The 21,283-nt window shown below is 39.0% G+C and overlaps 1 protein-coding gene across 1 annotated transcript in view; it reads left to right on the forward strand.

The window, feature by feature from the left end:
- The window catches only part of EPB41L4A (erythrocyte membrane protein band 4.1 like 4A), a 475,159-nt gene that overhangs the window by 288,850 nt on the left and 165,026 nt on the right, over positions 1-21,283 (forward strand). The window lies entirely within an intron of this gene.

The raw sequence follows: 21,283 nt of genomic DNA on the forward strand, positions 1-21,283 counted from the left end.
CATTTGTAGTATATTCTTGTCAGAGATGCACCAGGTAACCAGAACAGACATTGAACAGAAAAATAAATGGATCTGACCTATGTCTTAAAACAATTCCTGTAACTGCATGAGTAGAAGCAGAGACACCATTAAAAGAGATGTTTCAGTTATACAAATGAAATATGATAGGTGCTTGAACCTGGGTGGAAGTGATGGGAGTGGTGAGAATTTGTCAGATTCTGCTTATATTTTGAACATAGAGCCAACATGATTTACATACGGACAGAAGAAGACATATCAGATAAAGAGGTTTTGACATGAGTCAATGGAAGAGTAGTGAGTTGTTTACCGAAATGAAGAAGACTGCAGGTGGACAAGTTTTTTGGGGGGAGGGAGTGGAATAATCATTTCACTTTTGGACAAGTAAATTTTGAGATTCTAATAGGTATCCACATGGAACTGTCAAGTTGGCAGTTGGATTTAGGGAAGAATTCTGATATGGCTATAAATTTGGGAGTTGTCAGTGCATAAAAAAAAAAAAAAAAAAAAATCCCTTACCATCAAGTCAGTTCTGACTCATAGTAATCCCATGTGTTAGAGAATAGAACCGCTCCATATAATTTTTTTTTTTTTAATTGCAATGTGGGTTAAAATTTAAAGAGCAAATTGGTTTTCTATTGAAAAATCTGTACACGTTATGTTTTTGACATTTATTGCAATCCCCACACTGTAACAGTATTCTTTTCACTTCCTCCCAGTGCTCACTCCTTCCTTTTGTCTTTCTTTTCCATCCCCTTCTGATTTACTAGGTCTATCCTGGTAGCATAGTGGCTACGACACTTGCCTGCTAACCAGACGGCTGGCGGTTCAAACCCACCAGCCACTCCTCGGAAGGAAGGTTGGGCAATCCTACTTCCGTAGTGATACTGCCTCGGAAACCCAAGGAGGGGTCGCTATGAGTCGGGGCCGACTCGACGGCACATAACAACAACAACAACAATCCCCAAGCAAATGCTGTTCTCTTCATCTCATATGCTTGATTGTTCTAATGAGTGCATGCCTTCCTGGTATTACTGTTTACCTTATAGGCCTGTCTATCATTTGACTGACAGTTGAGTCATGGGAGTGATGTTTACTTCCTAGCTTGGGTATATAATACCCGTAGTCTTGGAGATACCACCAGTCTCTATCAGACCAACAAGCCTGGTCTTTTATTAAAACATTTTTTTGTCGTGATTTGGGTGAAAGTTTACAGAGCAAATTTGCTTTTCATACAGTAGCTTGTACACATTGACTGCAATTTCCCACCATGCAACAGCTCCCCCCCCCCCACTTCCTCCCCATAGTTACCTCTTCCCTGTGTCCTTCCCTCCATACATTCCTGGCCCTGAGCTATCTCCCTCTGCATTCTATTCTGCCATGATTGATCTCTCCAAGGAGTATATCTACCTAACATAAATGTTCAGCTCATATGCCTGTCTTTTGTTTGACCGGAAGCCACAGGAATGGATTCCTGAAGGGCAGCTAGGGGCCATAGTCTTAGTGGTTCCATCAGGCTCTATCAGACCAGAAAACCTGGTCCCTTTTTTTTTTTTTAACAATTTAAAGTTATGTTCTACCTTGTTCTCCCACTCTATCCAGGATTTCCTACATAGTTCCCCCTCTGAGTGGTTGACAGTGGTAGCCAGGCACCATCTAGTTCTTCTGGTCTCATAGTCGTATAGCCTAAGGATTGCATGGTGTATAAATCTGGTCTTTTTTATTTTGAGTTTTCTTCAATATTTTCTCCACTCTATCCTGGATCTATTTGATCCCTTTCTGAGCAGTTAGCAGTGGTAGCTTGGCACTCTGTAGCTCTTCTGGTCTCAGGGTTGTGGAGGCTGGGATTCATGTGGTACATTAGTCCTTTGGACTAATTATTTCTTTGCATCTTTGATTTTCTCCAAACTTCTTTGTTCCAGATGAGGAGGGACCTGAGATGGCCACTCACAAACTTTTAAGAGCCTAGTCTTTACCAAAGTAAAACTCAGAACATTGTCTTTGTGGACTGTGTTATTGCAATTGACCTTAGTGTCTCCTGAGACTAATCTTTACAGAAGCAGACTGCCTCATCTTTACCCAGCAAGCTGGCTGGTGGGTTTGAACTCTTGACCTTTTGGTTAGCAGTCCAGTACTTTAAACACAGCCTCACCAGAAATCTTTTCTGTAACATTTTTTTTTTTTTTTTCTTGAAGTGTTCCCTTCCCTCCCCTCCCACCCATGGCAAACAACAAAGAAAGTTTCCTTCCATACATAAACCTTTCCTTGACTTTTTACAATAATGAACTTATACAATATTTCTCCTTCTGTGATTGAATAATTTCCCTCAGCATTATGTCCTCCAAGTGCATCCACGCGCTGCGGTGTTTTATAGATTCTACATTATTCTTTAGTGTTGCATAGTACTTCATTGTCTGTATGTATCATAGTTTGGTTATCCATTCTTCTCTTGATGAGCACTTAGGTTGTTTCTGTCTTTTTGCTATTGTCAATAGTGCTGTGATGAACATTGGTGTGCACATATCTGTTCTTGTCCTGGCTCTCACTTCTTTAGGATATATACCTAGTAATGGGATTGCTGGATTAAATGACATTTCTAATTCCAACATTGTAAGGCATCGCCATACTGCTTTCCACAGTGGTTGTATCTTTTGACAGTCCCACCGGCAGTGTATGAGAGTCCCGTTGTTTCCATATCCTCTCCAGCATTTGTTATTTTCTGTCTTGTTGAACTTTTCCATTTGTGCTGGGGTGAGATATTTTTCATTGTTTTGATTTGCATCTCTCTAATGGCTGATGATCATGAATAGTTGGCTGCCTGAATATTCTCTGTGGTGAAGGGTCTATTCATGTCTTCTGCCCATTTTTGAATTGGATTGTTTGTCTTTTTGTTGTTGGGATACTGGAGTTTTCTATAAATTTTAGAGATAAGTCCCTTGTCAGATATGTCATTGCCAAATATTTTTTCCCAATCTGTAGGTTCTCTTTTTAAGGAGGTCTGGTAGCGTAGTGGCTAAGGCACTTGACTTCTAACCAGAAGGCTGTAGGTTTAAACCCACCAGCCACTCCTCGGAAGGAAAGCTGGGAAATCTACTTCTGTAATGATACTGCCTTGGAAACTCAAGGAGGGGTCACTATGAGTCGGGGCCAACTCGATGGCACATAACAACAACAAAAATGTTCTCTTTTTACTCTTTTGGAGAAGTCTTTGGAAGCACATACAAATTTAATTTTTAGACGGTCCCATTCATCTAGTTTATCTACTGCTGTTTGTGTATTTTGGGTTATGCTTGGCAGTCTATTTATGCCACTAATTTCTGTGAACAATGTGCCATCAAGTCAGACCTGACTGATAGTGACCTCTCCTTGGGTTTCTGAGGTGGTATCACTATGGAAGTAGATTGCCCAACCTTCCTTCCAAGGAATGGCTGGTGGGTTAGCAGTGAAGTGCCTTAGGCACTATGCTACCATTGTGGCCCCTAAATTTGCTCCTAGTTCTCTCTTGATGAACTTTATAGTTTTAGGTTTACCATTTAAGTCTTTGATCCATCTGGAGTTAGTTTTTGTGTATGGTGTGAGGTACATATCTTGTTTCATTTTTCTCCAAATGGATATCCAGTTTTGTCAGCACCATTAGTTAAAGAGACCATCTGTTCCCCATGTAATGGGTTTCAGCACTTTGTCAAAAGTCAGCTGACCATAGATCAGTGGATCTATTTCTGAGTTCTCAATTCTGTTCCACTGGTCTATGTGTCCATCGTTGTACCAATACCAGGCTGTTTTGACTACTATACTGTGGCTGTATAGTAGATTTTGAGTTTTGGGAGTGTAAGACCTCCTACTTTGTTCTTCTTCTTCAATAATAATAGTAATAAAACAAACTCACTGCTGTCAAGTTGATCCCGACTCATAGTGACCTTTCCTTGGGTTTCTGAGGCAGTATCTCTACAGAGTAGATTGCCCAATCTTCCTTCCAAGGAGTGGCTGGTTGTTTTGAACTGTCAGCCTTCTGGTTAGCAGTCAGATGCCTTAGGCACTATGCCAGTAGAGCTCCTTCTTCAATAGTGCTTTGCTCATCCAAGGTCTCATTCTTTTCCATATAAGTTTACTGATTAGTTTTTCCATGTCCTTAAAGAATGTTGATGGGATCTGGACTGGGATTCCTTTCAATGTATAGATGGCTTTTGATAGTATTGACATTTTCACAAAGTTCAGTCTTCTTATCCACAAGCATGGTATGTTCTTTCATTTATGTAGATCTCTTATGTTTCCTTGAAGTAGTGTTTTGTAGTTTTCTTTGTATAAGTCTTTTGTGTACTTAGTGAAATTTATTCCCAGATATTTTATTTTTTTGGTAGCTATTATAAATGGTATTGATTTCCTTATTTCCTTTTCAACAATCTCTTTGCTGGTGTAGCAAGTTGATTTTTGTATGTTGATCTTCTATCCCACCACTATCTCTCAATAAGTTCCAGTAGTTTTCTTGCTGAGTCTCTTGGGTTTTCTATGTATAGGATCGTATCATCAGCAAATTTCCCTTTGATTTCCCTTTTTTGCCTTACTGCCCTAGCTAGGACTTCCAGTACAATGTTGAATAGAAGTGGTGATAGAGGGCATCCTTGTCTGCTTCCTGTTTTTCAAGGGGAATGGTTTCAGTCTCTCTCCATTGAGAATAATGTTGCCTGTTGGTTTTGCATATATGCCCTTATTTGCATATATTTTGGGGAATGTCCCTTCTATTCCTATATTACTCAGAGTTTTGATCAGGAATGGTGTTGGATTTTATCAAATGTCCTTTCTGCATCGATTGATATGATCATGTGGTTCTTTTCCTTTGTTTTATTTATGTGATGGATGAGGTTGATTGTTTTTCTAATGTTGAATTATCCTTGCATATCTGCTATGAACCCCAGTTGGTCATAATGTATTATTTTTTTGATATGTTGTTGGAATCTATTGGCTAATATTTTGTTGAAGATTTTTGTGTCTGTATTCATGAGGGATATTGGTCTACAGTTTTACTTTTTAGTAGTGTCTTTGCCTGGATTTGGTATCAAGGTTATACTTGCTTCATATGTCCTGGAAGAGTTTGAGTAGGATTACTGTCAGTTCTTATCTGAACGTTCGGTAGAATTCTCCAGTGAAGCCATATGGGCCAGGCCTTTTTTTTTGTTGGAAATTTTTTTATGACCTGTTCAATTTCTTCTCCTGTTATGGGTCTGTTAAAATTTTCCACCTCAGTCTGTGTTACTCTAGGTAAGTACTATGTTTCTAGAACTCTGTCCATTTCTTTTAGATTTTCAAATTTGTTGGAGTATAATTCTTCATAGTATCCTGATACTATCCTTTTAATTTCTCTTGGTTCTGTTGTGACATTGCCCAATTCATTTCTTATTCATGTTATTTGTTTTCTCTCCCTCTTTTCCTTTGTTAAATTTGCCAGTGGTTTGTCAATCTTTCAAAAAAAAAATCAACTTTTTGTCTTGGTGATTTTTTTCTGTTGTCTTTCTGTTTTCTGTTTCATTGATTTCTGCTTGAATCTTTATTTCTTTTCTTCTGGTGACTGTAGGCTTTTTTTGCTACTCTTTTTCTAATTGTTGGAGATGTTGGGTTAAGGTGTTGATTTTAGCTCTTTCTTCTTTTTTGATGTATATATTTATTGCTATAAATTGTCCTCTGACCAGTGCTTTTGCTTGTCCCAAAAATTTTGGTATGTTGTGTTTTCATTCTCATTTAATTCAAGAAATTTTTAAATTTCATTTTTTATTTCTTTTGTTAGCCAGTCATTTTCAAGGAGGGTGTTATTCAGTTTCCCTGTGTTTGCATTTTTTTTTGTTGATCTTTCTATTGATGATTTCCAATTTTATAGCATTCTGATCTGAGAAGATGCTTTGCAGTATTTCAAAGATTTTAAACTTCTTAGGGCTTGCTTTGTGGCCTAACATGTGGTCCATCTTGGAGAATGTTCAGTGTGCACTGGAAAAGAAAGTATGTTGTGATGCTGTTGAGTGAAGTGCTCTGTAGATATCTGTAAGGTCAAGTTGGTGGACAGTGTTATTTAGTTCTTCTGTGTCTTTGTTGAGTTTCTTTTCAGTTGTTCTATTTTTTATTGAAAGTTGTGTATTAAAGTCACCTACTATGACTATAGGAGTTCTGCTGACATAATGCCTAAGCCACTTGACTGCTAACCAGAAGGCTGGTGGTTCAAACCCATCAGCCACTCCTCAGAAGGAAGGTTGGACAATCTACTTCTGTAGTGATACCGCCCAGAAACTCAAGGAGGAGTTGCTATGAGTCAGGTCCAACTTGACGGCACATAACAACAACAACAACACTATGACTGTGGAGTCATTTATTTGTCTTTTCAGTTTTCCTAAAGTCTGATTTATGTATTTTGGGACTCTTTCATTGGGTGCATAGATTTTTATTATGGTTATATCTTCTTGTTCAATCAATCCTTTAATCATTATATAATGTCCTTCCATGTTTCTTATGGTGGTTTTTATCTTAAAGTCAATTTTTATCAGAAATTAATATTGCTACTCCTCCTCTTTTCTGGTTGCCATTTGCTTGATATATCTTTTTCCATCCTTTGATTTTTAGTCTATCTTTGTTTTTCACTCTAAGGTGTGTCTCTTGTAGGCAGCATGTTGATGGGTTATGTTTTCTCATCCACTCTGGAACTCTCCCTCTCTTGAGTGGTGCATTTAATCCTTTGATAGTCAGTGTAATTATGGACAAGAATGAATTTGTTGCTGTAATTTTGTTATGTACTTTTCATGGTGTTACTGATTTCTTTGTTCCATATGATTTTCTGTGCTGAGCTCATTTTGTTTATGAATTGTATTATCACTTCCTTTGTTGCTATTGTTCTAGTGTTTGCTAAATATTTGTGCTTGTTGTCTTTTTTATTGTGATGTGAAGGTTTATCATTTTTCTTTGAGGTTACTCTGTGATTTATAATTTTCTTCACAAGTTTAGAATAGTCCATTCTGTCTTGCAATTATCTTGACTTCCTCACCATTTAGAAGTTCTGTAACTACACAGTTTTTTTTCCCTCTTTTTGGTTGTAGTTGTCCTCATTTGCCTATTGATAATTTCTGGTTCCCTCTTTATAGTCTTGTAAGTTTATTTACTTTGGATACTTCTGTAACTGGCTTGGTTTCTGAATTATGGCATCATGTGTGCTAATGATCAGTTGTTGTTTGCTCTTGTTGGTTCTCTGTCCAAAGGGCTCCCTTTAACGTCTCTTGTAAGGTTGGTCTGGTTTTAACAAATTCCCTTAATTTCTGCTTATCCAGGATGTCGTAATTTCACTATCATAACTGAGTGACACTTCCTGGGTATATAATTCTTAGTTGGAAATTTTTTTTCTTTAAAGGTTTTATATATACCTTCCCACTGTCTTCTCACCTGCATAGTTTCTGCTAAGAAATCAGAGCTCAGTTTTATTGGTTCCCCTTTTGAGGTAACTTTTCATCTTTCCTGTGCTGCTTTCAGGATTCTTTGGTTTTGATGATGATATGTCTTGGTGATTTTCTTTTAGGGTCTATCCTGTTTGGGGTTCGTTTGACTGCTTGAATGGATATATTCTCGTCTTTCATCATATCAGGGAAATTCTCTTCCAACAAATCCTTTTCCAACAAATCCTTGACAATTTTCTCTGTGGTTTTATTTGTCTCTTCCTGTTCTGGAATTCCAATTACACATAGGTTATTCTTTTTTGATGATATCCCACATGAACCTTAGGCTTTCTTCATTTTGTTTTGATCTTTTTTTCAATTGATCCCTTTCCAAAGACGTATAGAGATATTTGTCTTCAATTTCACTAATTCTGTCTTCTGTTGATTCAATTCTGCTCCTCTGCCCGTTCAATGTGTTATCTATTTCTGAGAATTTAGTATTAATTTTCTGGATTTCTATCTGTACATTTTGTATCATTTCTAATTTTTCGTATATTTTGTCATCTTGTTCTTGTATTGTCTTCTGAAATTGTTCTAGGGTTTTGTCTGTGTTTTCCTTAATTTTGTCAGTGTTTTCCTTATCTGTTTTCAATTAATTGAAGGTTCCTAAATATAATTCTTTTGAATTTCTTCGTAGGGTGTTCCAATGCTGCTTATTCCTCAGAGATGTATTCTGGTTGTATATCCTGGCCCCTTGTTTCTTCTGCTTTATCTTGCTTTTTTGTGTGGGTTGATGGTCTCTTGTCTCGAGACATTGTAATATTTTGTGTTTATATTTAATTGGTGATTGTATGTTGTAGTGATTCTCCCAAGATGTTAGTTTTCTTTGTTTTGTTTGGATGTTATCTGAGTATGCAGGTTAATGTGCTCCTTTGTTTGCCAGTTGGGAACAATTAGGCACCTACCACCTGTCTTCTTTCCAGTTGTCAGCCTCACATATGTATGTGTAGTCCTTGGCAAATGGAGCCTATTCTTAGGTTCCTGGAATCTGAATGAGAATGCTGTCACTTTAAATATCCAAATGTCCACTGCTTGTAAACATTCAAAGTGGCTGCGTCCTCCAGGTGTCTGAACATCCACAGTTAAGTTTATCTCCTTCTTTGCTGTTTCTCTTTGTAGTCATCAGCCAACAGTGCAGTCGTTCATACAACCTTTGGCAAGCAGGGCTGATATTTAAGTTAATTCTCAGGTCCTAACACCACTGATAGTCTGCAGCTTCATTTGTCTCCTTATTCATTGTTTTCATTCATGTTTTGCTACCAGTTGGTAGTTTAATCCACTTCTGTATCCTTCTCTTCAAAGCTCAGAGCTCCAGGATTGTCTTCTGTATTTGTGGCACTTGGTTCCTCTTTTCTTTGTTGAAGAGGGTCTGTGTAGCTTGTCTACCTATTCCACCATCTTACCAGAAGGCCCCTCTTGTAACATTTTCTTGACCATAATTTTTTAGAAGCAAATTGTTAGGCCATTGCTCAGTGGATTTGAACCACCAACCTTTCAGTTAGTAGTCAAATGCAAACTGTTCACACTATCCCAAAACCATAAGTTTTAAGTGTAAGTTGTGATCCTAGAGAAATCCATCCTTTGCTAGTTAGAGAGATAATGAAGAACTAGCAAAGGAGATTGTGAAAATGTGGTAAATCCAGAAAGAGAAGGCAACGGGAGTGGTGTCCTGAAAACCAAAAGACAAATATATTTCAAGAAAGTGGGTGATGACTTAACATCTCTCATTAGAGTTAGTAGCATAGAGATCATTGTAATGAGCACTAAGGTGGACTCAGGGTGGGAGGAGAGGGGACGGATTATAAGACAAATTTTTATTTAGTTTTAAAGGTATTTTAAAATGTAGAAGAGAAAAGGGCAGATATGGGTCAAATAAATTTTTATTTTTTAAATGAGAGAAATAAAGGCACATGTTCTGTTAGGAGTGGTTTTGCAGAAAGGAAAACATTGATGGTACAGGAAAGAGAGCATGAATAATTGCTGGAGTCTTGTACCTGCGTAGATGAGAAGGGATAGACTTAAGTGGAGGGGTTGTCCTTTGTTAGGATCATGGACAATTCATCATAGTAAGAGAAGAAAAGACAAAGAATACTAGCACAGATGCAGGCAGGTTGGTAGATATGGTGAGAACACATCCATGTTCTCTTCTGGGTGTGTCAGTTTTCTCAGTGAAATAAAAAGCTCAGCCATCACCTGAGAGTGAAGAAGTGTTAGGGGTTTGAGGACAGAAGAGAAAGTATAAAGGAGTTATCGGGCATTTATAAAAGCAAAATATAATAGGATAGCTGGTTAGTACCAATGCCCTCCTTGTATTAGTGATCATCAATTTAAAGTGAGCCCACCTCTGGTTGTGTATTTTATGTCTCAAGTCATGTTCAGCCTCTCAGGGGCTGCATAAAGTATAGGTAGAGAGTTGAGTTGTTGTTGTCATGTGCCATCGAGTTGCCTCCACCTCATAGTGATGCTGTGTACAGCAAAATGAAACACTGACCAGTGCTGTGCCAGCCTCCCAATCCTTACTATACCTGAGCCCATCATTGCAGCCCGTGTGTCAATCCTTCCTGTTGAGGGCCTTCCCCTTTTTTGTTGACCCTCCACTTTACCAAGCATGATATCCTTCTCCAGAGAATGGTACCTTCTTACAGCATAACCAAAGTAGGTTATGCTGGCCATTCTCACTTCCAAGGAACATTCTGGCTGCACTTCCTCCAGGACAGATCTGTTAGTTCTTTTAGCAGTCCATGGTACTTCAGCATTCTTTGCCAACACCACATCTTAAAAGTGTCAATTCTTCTTAAGACTTCCTTTATCATTGTCCAGCTCTCACATGCATATGAGGTGATTGAAAATACCATGGCTTATGTCAGGCACACCTTACTCTTCAAGAATATTTTTGCTCTTCAGCACTTGAAAAGGTCTTTTGCAGCAGATTTGCCCAAAGCTATATGATGTCTCATATTTTGACTTCTGCTTCCATTGGTGTTGATTATAGAAGGAAGTAATATGGAGTCCTGGACAAGTTCAGTCTTTGTAATCCATACTGCAGACTGTCGTCTTCAATCTTAATCAGTAAGTTTCAAGTCATCCTCAGTTTCAGCAAATAGTATTGTGTCATCTGCATATTGCAGGTTGTTAATGACTCTTCCTCCAATCCTGATGCCACATTCTTCCTCATATAATCCAGTTTCTTGGGTTATTTGCTCAACATACAGATTGAATAAGTATGGTGAAAGGATACAACCCTGACAAATTCCCTTCCTGATTTTAAACCATGAAGTATCCCCTTGTTTTATTCGAATGACAGGGTGGTAGGATCCCTGAATTGTGTGTCCTCATGGTTAGGATATGAGAGAGAGTAAAATGGAAAAAGAGGAGTTGGTAGTTGATAATAAGAAGATTGAACAGAAGATTTCAAAGAGCAGCTTGAGCAGACAAAACCAATTACTATAATGAAATGTGCAAAGACCTGGAGTTGAAAAACCAAAAGGGAAGAACATGCTTGGCATTTCTCAAGCTGAGAGAATTGAAGGAAAAATGTAAGTTTCGAGTTGCAATATTGAGAGATTCTATGGGCACAATATTGAATGATGCAGGAAACATCAAGAGAAGATGGCAGGAATACACAGAGTCTCTGTACCAAAAAGAACTGGTCGATCTTCATCCATTTCAGGAAGTGACATATGATCTAGAACCAATGGTACTGAACGAGGAAGTCAAAGCTGCAATGAAAGAACTGGTGAAGAACAAGCCTCCAGGAATTGACAGAATACCCACTGAGATATTTCAACAAACAGATGCCCCATTGGAGGCACTCACTTGGTTATGCCAAGAGATTTGGACAGCTACCTGGCCAACTGACTGGAAGAGATCCATATTTATACCCATTCCAAAGAAAGGAGATCCCACAGAATGTAGAAATTATTGAACAATATCATTAATATCACCCGCAAGTAAGATCTTACTGAAGATAATTAAAAAATGGTTGCAGCAGTATATTGACAGAGAACTTCCAGAGGTGTGAGCTGGATTCAGAAGAGGACGTGGAGCAAGGGATATCATAGCTGTTGTCAGATGGATCTTGGCTCAAGGCAAAGAATACCAGAAAGATGTTTACTTGTGTTTTATTGACTGTGCAAAGGCATTTGATTGTGTGGATCATGACAAATAATGGATAACATTGAGAAGAATGGGAATTCCCGAACACTTGATTATACTCTTGAGGAACCTGTACCTTGACCAGGAGGTTGTTGTTCGAACAGAACAAGGGGACACTACATGGTTTAAAATCATAAAGGGAGTGTGTCAGGGTTGTATCCTTTCCCCACACTTATTCAATCTATATGCTGAGCAAATAATCCAAGAAGGTGGACTATATGAAGAAAAACGTGGCATTGGAATTGGAGGAAGAATCATTAACAACCTGAGATACGCAGACGATACGACTTTGCTTGCTGAAAGTGAGGATGACTTGAGTTACTTACTGATGAAGGTTGAAGAATACAGTCTGCAGTATGGATTACGTCTCAATATAAAGAAAACAAAAATCCACACAACTGGACCAAGGAGCAGCATCACAATAAATGGACAAAAGATTGAGGTTGTCAAAGAATTCGTGTTGCTTGGTTCTACAATCGCTGCCAATGGAAGCAGCAGTCAGGACATTAGATGACTTGTAGCACTGGGAAGGTCAACCGCGAAGGAACTCTTTCAAGTGCTGAGGAGCAAGGATGCCTGACACAAGCCATGATATTTCCACTTGCCTTATGTGAGAGCTAGACAATGAATAAGGAAGACCAAAGAAGAGTTGATGCTTTTGAGTTGTGGTGTTGACAAAGAATGCTGAAAGTACCGTGGACTGCTAAAAGAACTAACAGATCCGTCCTGGAGCAATTGCACCCGAAATGCTCCTTGGAAGTGAGAATGGCCAGACTTCATCTCACCTACTTGGTCATATTGTCAGAAGTGACCATTCCCTGGAGAAGGATGTCATGCTTGGTAAGGTGGAGGGTCGACGAAAGAGGGGAAGGCCTTCAATGAGATGGATTGGCATGGTGGCTGTGATGATGGGCTCAAGTATAGCAGGGATCATGGAGCTGGCATGGAATCAGGCAGTGTTTCGTTCTGCTGTGCGTGGGATCGCCATGAGTTGGAAACGACTTGACGGCACCTAACAACAACAACAACAAGATTAAAGCTGAAGTTATGCATTACTATCCAGATAATATTCTAGAGAGTGACCTGGCCTGGGAATAAGATTGAAGGGGTTCTGTTTCTTGGATCAGTTATGCTACACTTTGGGGCAAGTTGTTTATTCAGTTTCTCAGTTTCCTAGTTTGTAAAATGGGAATCATTATTGTCTTCTTCATAGGGTTTTTAATAGAATCAAATGAGCAAATAAATGTAAAGTGCTTATAACAGTACCTGGCACATGTTAAGCATTACTAACTACTAGATATTACTATTACTATTACTATAACTCTTAGAGTTGTGTCAGTGTCCCTATGTGATAACTGAGGACTATTTTGTGAGACCAGTGGCAGCCACTTCATGAGGTGCCAGCTGGACTAACAGTGATTCATTGAAATCCACTTTTGCTGGAAAATGAGACCAGTTATAATTCTTCCTCCCCCAATATCTATCACTCCAATGATGGATCCTCGTTTTTGTCACCACTTCAAGACAGTTTTATTACATGATTTTACCTGAGGTCCTAAAGCTTCTGTGATTCCTTCCAAAGAGCAAATTGAGGCCACATTCTTTCATATTATTTAAAATCAAAACTAGCCCACTGTCATCGAATTGATTCCAACTCATAGTGACCCCCATTTGGTTTCCAAGGTAGTAAATTTTTATGTTAGTAGATTGCCCTGTCTTCCTTCCACAAAGTGGCTGGTGGGTTTGAACTGCCAACTTTCTGGTCAGCAGTCAAATTCCTTAGGTGCTGAGACACCAGATCTCCTTTGACGTTGTTTAAAAAGCCTGAATATATATACAGAGACATTGGGAAAAGCACAGATAGTTATCACCATAATCCCGGATTCTTGGAAGATAAATATTTGTTATATAGTGGATAGGATGGATCATTTTTTTTGAGGTCTTTGCACCACCAGCATACCTTATAGATGGTCAGTTCTCTTTGTATTCCCTTAGCTCAAGAGATTGTTTTGTTATATTCATGAGAACTATGTATGCATTTAAGGGCCTCATCTTTGCCCTACAGGAAATGTTATTACATATCGATGTAGTATTCTTAAATTCTCCAAAGGAGAATCAGCATTACACCCAATGTGAAATAAACTGCAGCAAACCTTTTTATTTATTTCATGCTATTCTTGCTTTCTTTAATTTGTTGTTGTTGTTGCATTTATTCCACAATTATAGCTATAAGAGATTTCAGAAGAACAGTTGTCAAATGAAAGGTTGAACCTCAAATTTAATATATATCTTATGAAGGTTAGTATATTGATTTACTAGACAGTGTTAGAGTTTTAAAATCTAATTTTGAGACTGTTACCTAGGAAATTGATGAAATTGAAACATTATCAGCCAAGGTGGATGAAAGAAGCCTAGGACATTTAGCCAAGACTGGCAGAGAGTAAGAATGAACTTTTGCCTGTCTGGCATTTAGCTCTGAGTTACATAAATGCCATGATTAAGGTTGACAGGACTGAGTGGTAAGCTCTACCTAACTGCTTGCCTCTTACACTTGGGAAAGGGTCAGAGCCAAAGAGCATTCTCATTACTTCCCAGTGATTGGGTTTCTGGGATGCAGTATGTTAATATTCACCTAAGTTAGGAAACATGCTGTATGAAATTGGGATGAGAGAGCAGGGCCCATTTTGGTTGCTATCATTATCTTCCATCAAAATGAAATCTAATCCAGCTTTTGAGGATATGCAAGCTACAGGATATAAATTCAAAATAGATGATAGAGGAAGGAGAGAGAGAGAGAGACACAGAGAGAGGAAAAAAAAAAAAAAAAAACCCAGTGGGGAGTAGGAAAGAACAAAGTTGGCAACATAAAATAGACCCCAGAATGCAATTTTAAGCTATCTAGCAGGCAAGGATAAAAGACCCAGCCAGTTATAAAATCCAAGCACAGTTGTTGATGCTTGCACTGGATAAAATTTCTCCTGAGCAAGGGCAGTCACAAGGAGGAGATGTGTCATTAAGATTTTCCTGAAGAGTGAATATTCATGAATGAAAGAGAGAGGGCTATTTCTTCTCATGTCCTACTTGGTAGACAGGATGGCTTCACACAAAAGTTTAATTTTGAAAAATCCACATGGTGGTGCCCAGCTTGAATTGACTGGTGTACTGCTCTCTGCTCTTCCTTATCCCCCACCCAGAGCAGATGAAAAAACTGAACCATTCGCATCCCTTTCTGGTAGTCCTCCATGATTGTTGGTTTCTTAGCTGAGAATTTGTTAAATATTGGACAGGATTGATTTCATTAGAGTACTCAACTCTAAGGACTTGTAGTATTCTATTCTATATTGTCACTTAAAAACACTCATTTGCTTTAAAAGTAGTTGAGCGTGTAGACATCATTTTATTAAAAAAAATTGAAGACTGTTTTCTTATTTGTATTGTAAGAAAGTTTTTTTTGTTTTTCAATGCACAGTTCAAAGGTTTTCTGTTCAATGAAGCCTTCTTATTAGACTCACCTTGCAGAGATAATTTTCTTTGTAAATAATTTTATCATCTTCTATATATCCATCTTATATAGATTTTATTATTATCTCACATACCACATTGCATTGTAATTATATGCCTGTGTGTCTCCTGCTCGGCTGTGAATGCCCCAAGGTTAGGGGCTTGTCTCGTTCATTCTGTGTTCTCACACTCCCTAGGCAGTGTCTGACTTGACATATAAAGAACATGTTTAGTGGCCATTCCATAAATGTTAAATGAATGAATGAAGGCTAGCAGAGTCTTAGGGCATCCATCTAGAAAGTTGACACCCCAGATAACCATATTCTGGACTGGATTTCATGTTATTGGCAAAATCGTATGCCCTTTGTTCTCTCTGGTTATGGCACTGGAGTCTGATGTGTTTCATTGTGATCAGATGTGTGCTATGTTTGATTGCTTGTTGATAATGAATGGTGACAAGTGTCACCAGAGGATGGCTGCTTTGGTTACAAGGTCATTTCTTTCCCTTGGTGAACATAAGCGGATTTTACATTGTAAGATGTTAGTTTATGAAACCTGGTGTCTTGTGTTTATTATTTATGTTCTGGGACATTTATCATGGTCTGACCTTTGTAACCTCTGGTTTCCATTTTGATCAAATGAGATTTGTGTGAGCTTTGGATTGATGCTTAGCATATCTAATGTGCAGTGACTTGATTGAATAGTCCTTGACTGAGTCTTGACTCTTTTTTTTCCTGCCCAAAAAAAAAAAAAAATGTAATTTCTAACTCATGTCACAACTTTCATTATATTTTGCCTTTACAGATTTGATCACTCTCAAGCAAATAGGTTTATTTTAAAATTGTACAGATTATCATCAATATGAAATATTGGATAGGTTAATTGTCTTTTTTATTGCATTTTATTAAAAATTTTCTTCTTATTTCCTTTACCTTGCTTTTTTTAATGACTGAAGAATATTCTGGAGACTGAAAAATGAATGAGATTGAATAATCTGTTTATAAAATTTGTTTTCTTGGGGTAAAAGTGTTAGGAGGTGAGACTAAGATGCTCCCTTCCAATTTCTGTTACTAGTTTCAAGACAAAGTTAGGTTGAAAATAATAATAATAGAGTTGCCTTCTCTTCCCCCTTTCCTATCACACTTATTGAGACCCCAGGTATAAGGCACTGAGGCAGAGGCTGAGAACCACACCTGTCCCAAGATATTTATAACTTAGCGAGGAAGGAGAGACATCTACACAAATAACCAATCTAGTCTGTGTCCTTGTTATCCGTGTGTCCTGAGGTGGGGCACATCAGAACTTAGAATCACTGTTTCGCCATTTATAAAGTGGAAATAATAAATCCCATCTCATAAAGTTGCTATGAGGATTAAATAAGGCACAAAAATATACCTGCTGCCACACAAGATACCTCAAACATCCTGCTTTTAAGAATTGGTAGATAATTTATTGGTAAAACCATGAGAAGAGTAGGAACGTAAACGTAGTGCTGTTGGAGTTGAGAAGTGGGGGAAAGAACTTGAGACTTTGTATGGTTGGGGTGGCATTTTGGTGGAGGCTTGGCTGGTAGGTGGAGGTTTGAGGGGCAGTTCTGGGAAAGGCAGGATGCCAGGCTGAGGGAATGGAGGGGATCAACAGGTGAGCTGGGGACACAGGGTACATGGAAGTGAGGAGAGGATATGAGACTGGAGAAAAGACAGGTGCTCAAGCTCTTGGGACCTAATAAGAGTGTTGGATTTATTCAGATGGTGCAAACAGAGCTCTGCTTTCTAAAGGGAACTTGGAAGGCAGTTTGTGGGAGAGGGCTGAGACTGAAGTGGAGGACCTACTGTGCTGTTGTTGTTAGGTACCATTGAGTTGGCCCCTGATTCACCGCAACCCCATGCACAATAGAACAGAATGCTGTCTGGCCCTTTGCCATTCCTGTAATTGGTGGGGATCTGACAGTTGTGATCCATAGGGTTTTCATTGACTGATTTTCAGGTGTAGATTGTCAGGCCTTTCTTCCTAGTCTGGAAGTTCCTCTGAAAACTGTTTAACATCACAGCTACCCAAGCCTCCACTGACAGACCACTAGTGACTGCACTTGAGATGTATTGGTTGGAAATTGAACTTGGGTCTCCCTCATGGAAGGTGAGAGTCCTACCATTGAATCCAGTGTCTCCAGATTTTGGCCTTTATGAAATCTGGAGCAGAGAAACAAATGCAGCCAACCTAGACTTCTTACCTGAGATAATAAATAGATGTTGTTTTAAGCTTCTGTGTTTAAAACTTAAACTTAGGTGTTCTCTTTGAGTATCCAGGGATAGTCAGATCTTTTTATTTAACATTAGTGTTTCTGTCTCATGAGAAAATTCTATAGCTCTATCTCATAGAGGTCTGCTTTGTGTCCAACACACAGCTTAACATTTGGATGAATTTTATTCTCCTTGGTTGAATCAGAAGTTCCTCATGAGCTGCTGTTTTGACACTGAAGCCACATCTTTAGTCACTGTGGGCTCCAAAAGCATTTACTGATTACAACCTCCTTTGCAAGTACTTTTTCCATTTTAAAATTGAATGATTCTAGACCTTTAGAAAATGAGAAATAATGAGAACCAGAATATTAAACACATTTTTTTGCATTGTAAATTGCTGCACTTACCATATTTTTTGCATATAATGTGCAGCACGCACAGCCACATAAATAATGTACACATATATTATAGACACATAGTGTACATAAGAAACAAACACAAGATGGGGTTGTGTGGTTTGCAAAAATCCCTATAACACATTACTTGTATAAAAATATGATGTGTGTTTCTGTGTGTGTGTGTGTTTGTTACTTTACTTACTAACACTGGAAAAATTGAACCTGTTATTGGAGTGGTAAATAACGAAGATTGTATATACATGACTAGAGTTTAGTACTGTAATAAAGTCTTACATTGAAATGAATATGATATAGATTTAGTATGAATAATTGGTATTATATCTAATTAGGAATAAAAGGCAAGGAAACTGTATAAAATATTGTAATTACTAATAATTATGTAGCAGAGTGAGACTTTCTACCCTCACCTGAGGAAAGGGGAAAGGGAACTGGCAAAAATATTCTCTTGGACTCTTCAAGTAACCCCTTGATTCCTGACTCAGGGTGCCAGGTAACCAACCTTTCAGAGACTGACCCCTCAGGAGTGCCAGGGGAGGTATGACTGCTTTCACAGGGCAAATACAGAGTGCTAGGAATGAGGTGACTCGAGGTGGGCTATGGAAACAGATTAGGTTGGCCCTTGGAGTCCCCAACATTTGGTCAAGACAGTAGAGGAAGAGAGGTTCCAGTTTTGACCTCCCTGTCCTTCCATGGGCCCTCTCAGTGTCCTTGACTGTGTTTCTGTGGGAACTCTGGGTGCCCCTTTTTCTGCTTCACTGGCTTCTCCCCTATTCTTCCCCAGATGGAGAAAGGAGGCCAAAGGCTTGCCTTTTTTTTGTTTTGTTTTGTTTTGTTTTTCTTTTTCTGTCTCTCAGGGATTTTATTTCACAAAGGTGAGATTTAAAGGAAGGCTCCTCCCCAAGGCCAAAAATCTCCCATTACTGCTTGAAATTCTATTCATTTAAAGATTAATTTGAATGAATAAGCAATACCCATAGTGACCCTATATGACAAAGTATAACTGCCCTCCCTTGGGTTTCCAAGGCTTTAATCTTTACAAAAGCAGACTGCTATACCTTTTTCCCTTGGAGCAGGTGGTAGGTTTGAACCACCAACCTTTTGATTAGCAACCTTGCACTTACCTATGCCACTAGGGCTCCTTAAGCAATACTTTAGATTGAATAAAGGCGGTTAAGATGATTGACCTTCATACCTTATTAATGATTGTAGCTAGCATGTATTGCAACTTACTATGAGCTAGTACCATCCTGAAGACTTTATATGAATTAACATACTAAATCTTTACAGCAACAGTATAAGAAAGGTTCAGTGGTGTTCAGTATCTCACCCCAAATTACTTAGTGATGATGGAGGGAGGGCCAGGACTGAGTCCAGATGGGCCTGCTCTATATCACAGCCCCTCAGTCACTGCACTGAGCTACCTCTCCAGCATCATTAACGAGGATTTGATTTAATATGATTGCTTTCTTCTAACATGTAGCAGAAATACCTGCTAGGATATTGGACTGGAAGTGTGGAGGTGTGAGGGTAATGAGGATGAGGGCATTTCAGGGAGAGATGCCCGTGTGGGGAGGTTGTGATGGAGGTTTGAAGAGTGACTTGGAGTACATTTTTTTAAATTGTGATTTGGGTGAAAATTTACAGAACAAATTAACTTTCCATACAGCAGTTCACATACACTTTGCCTCATGACATGGACCACAATTCACCACAATGCAACCGCTCCCCTCTCACTTCCTTCCAACAGTCACCTCTTCCCTGTCTCCATCGCCCCATGCACCCTTGCCCCCTGAGCTGTCTCCCTGTGCATAAATATCCATTTTTTCTCCCATGATTGTTCTCTCCCAAGGAGTGTATCTACCTCAGTAAATGTTCAACTCCTATACCTGTCTTTTGTTTGGCTGGAAGCCACAGGTGTGGGGTTCAGTTCCAGACCTGAAGGGTAGCTAGGGGCCTTAGTCTCTGTGGTTCCAACAGGCTCTAGCAGACCAGCAGACCAGGTCCCCCCCCCCTTTTTCTTTTCCAAATGATTTTGAGTTTTGTTCCACATTTTTCTCCCTCTCTATCCAGGATCTCCTACATAGATCCCCCTCCGAGTGGTTGACAGTGATAGCTAGGCACCATCTAGTTCTGATCTCATAGTCACAGAGGCTGCAGATTGCATGGTGTACCCGTTGCTTAGACTAATTCTTTCCATGAATCTTTGGTTTTCTTCTTCTTTGCTCTGGACGAGGAGAGACCCATCGTTGCATCTAGATGGCTGCTTGCAAGCTTTTAAGATCCCAGTCTCTACTCACCAAAGTAGGAGGTGGAACAATGTTCTGTGTAGTATGTTATGCCAGTTGAGCTTGATGTCCCCTGTGACTATGGTCCCGAACCCACAGGTTCAACTTCTTGGTTCCTCTGGGTAGCTGGCTATGACCAAGAAGTGACTACAACCTTGTCCTTTGTCAGCTCTACTATACACCTGGGAATTCTGATCATTCACATAAACTTATTGGGCCATTGTCTGCCAACCCTATACATGGTCTTTGGTACACTCCCTGCTAAATAGACATACCTAATAGTTTAGCCTGTCCACCCATCTATCCACCCATATATTCATGTTTGCCTTCACTGACAACGCGGAACTCTATGTGCAAAAGGGTTCATCCTTGTTGTCTGTACCTCCCATGTACCTCTCTATGTCTTCCTCTTCTTCAGTGCCACAATGTGGATCACTCACATTTGGTACATTGCCCTTCTCTTCACCCAAATCAATACTTATCTCTACCTATGTAACAGTGTTCCCTCCCCTCCCCTCCCATCTCTGATAACCAACAAAGAAAATTTCCTTCCATAGATAAACCTTTCCTTGACTTCTACAATGACGGACTAATACAATATTTTTCCTTTTTTGATTGACTTACTCACTCAGCATAGTGTCCTCCAAGTTCATCCTCGTTATGCGGTGTTTTGCAGATTCTAGGTTATTCTTTAGGGTTGCATAGTATTCCATTGTGTGAATGTACCAAAGTTTGGTTATCCATTCCTTAGTTGATGGACACCTAGGTTGTTTCCATCTTTTGGCTATTGTAAATAGTGCTGCGATGAACATGGGTGTGCATATGTCTGTTCTTGTCATGGCTCTCACTTCTTTAGGATATATACCTAGTAATGGAATAGCTGGATCAAATGGTATTTCTAATTCCAACTTTTGAAGGAATCGCCAAACTGCTTTCCACAGTCCTTGTACCATTTTACAGTCCCACCAGCAGTGTATGAGATTCCTAATCTCTCCACATCCTCACCAGCATTTGTTATTTTGTGTCTTGTTGAACTTTGCTACTACTAGTGCTAGAGCAAGATGGTATCTCATTGTTGTTTTATTTGCATCTCTTTAATGGCTAATAATTGTGAGCATTTCTTCATATGTTTGTTGGCCACCTGAATATCCTCCTCGGTGAAGTGTCTATTCATGTCTTCTGCCCATTTTTAATTGAGTTAT

Source organism: Orycteropus afer, unplaced genomic scaffold (assembly GCF_000298275.1).
Source record: "Orycteropus afer afer isolate SDZICR_OR568_19922 unplaced genomic scaffold, OryAfe1.0 scaffold00191, whole genome shotgun sequence".
NCBI classification, from domain to species: Eukaryota; Metazoa; Chordata; class Mammalia; order Tubulidentata; family Orycteropodidae; genus Orycteropus; species Orycteropus afer.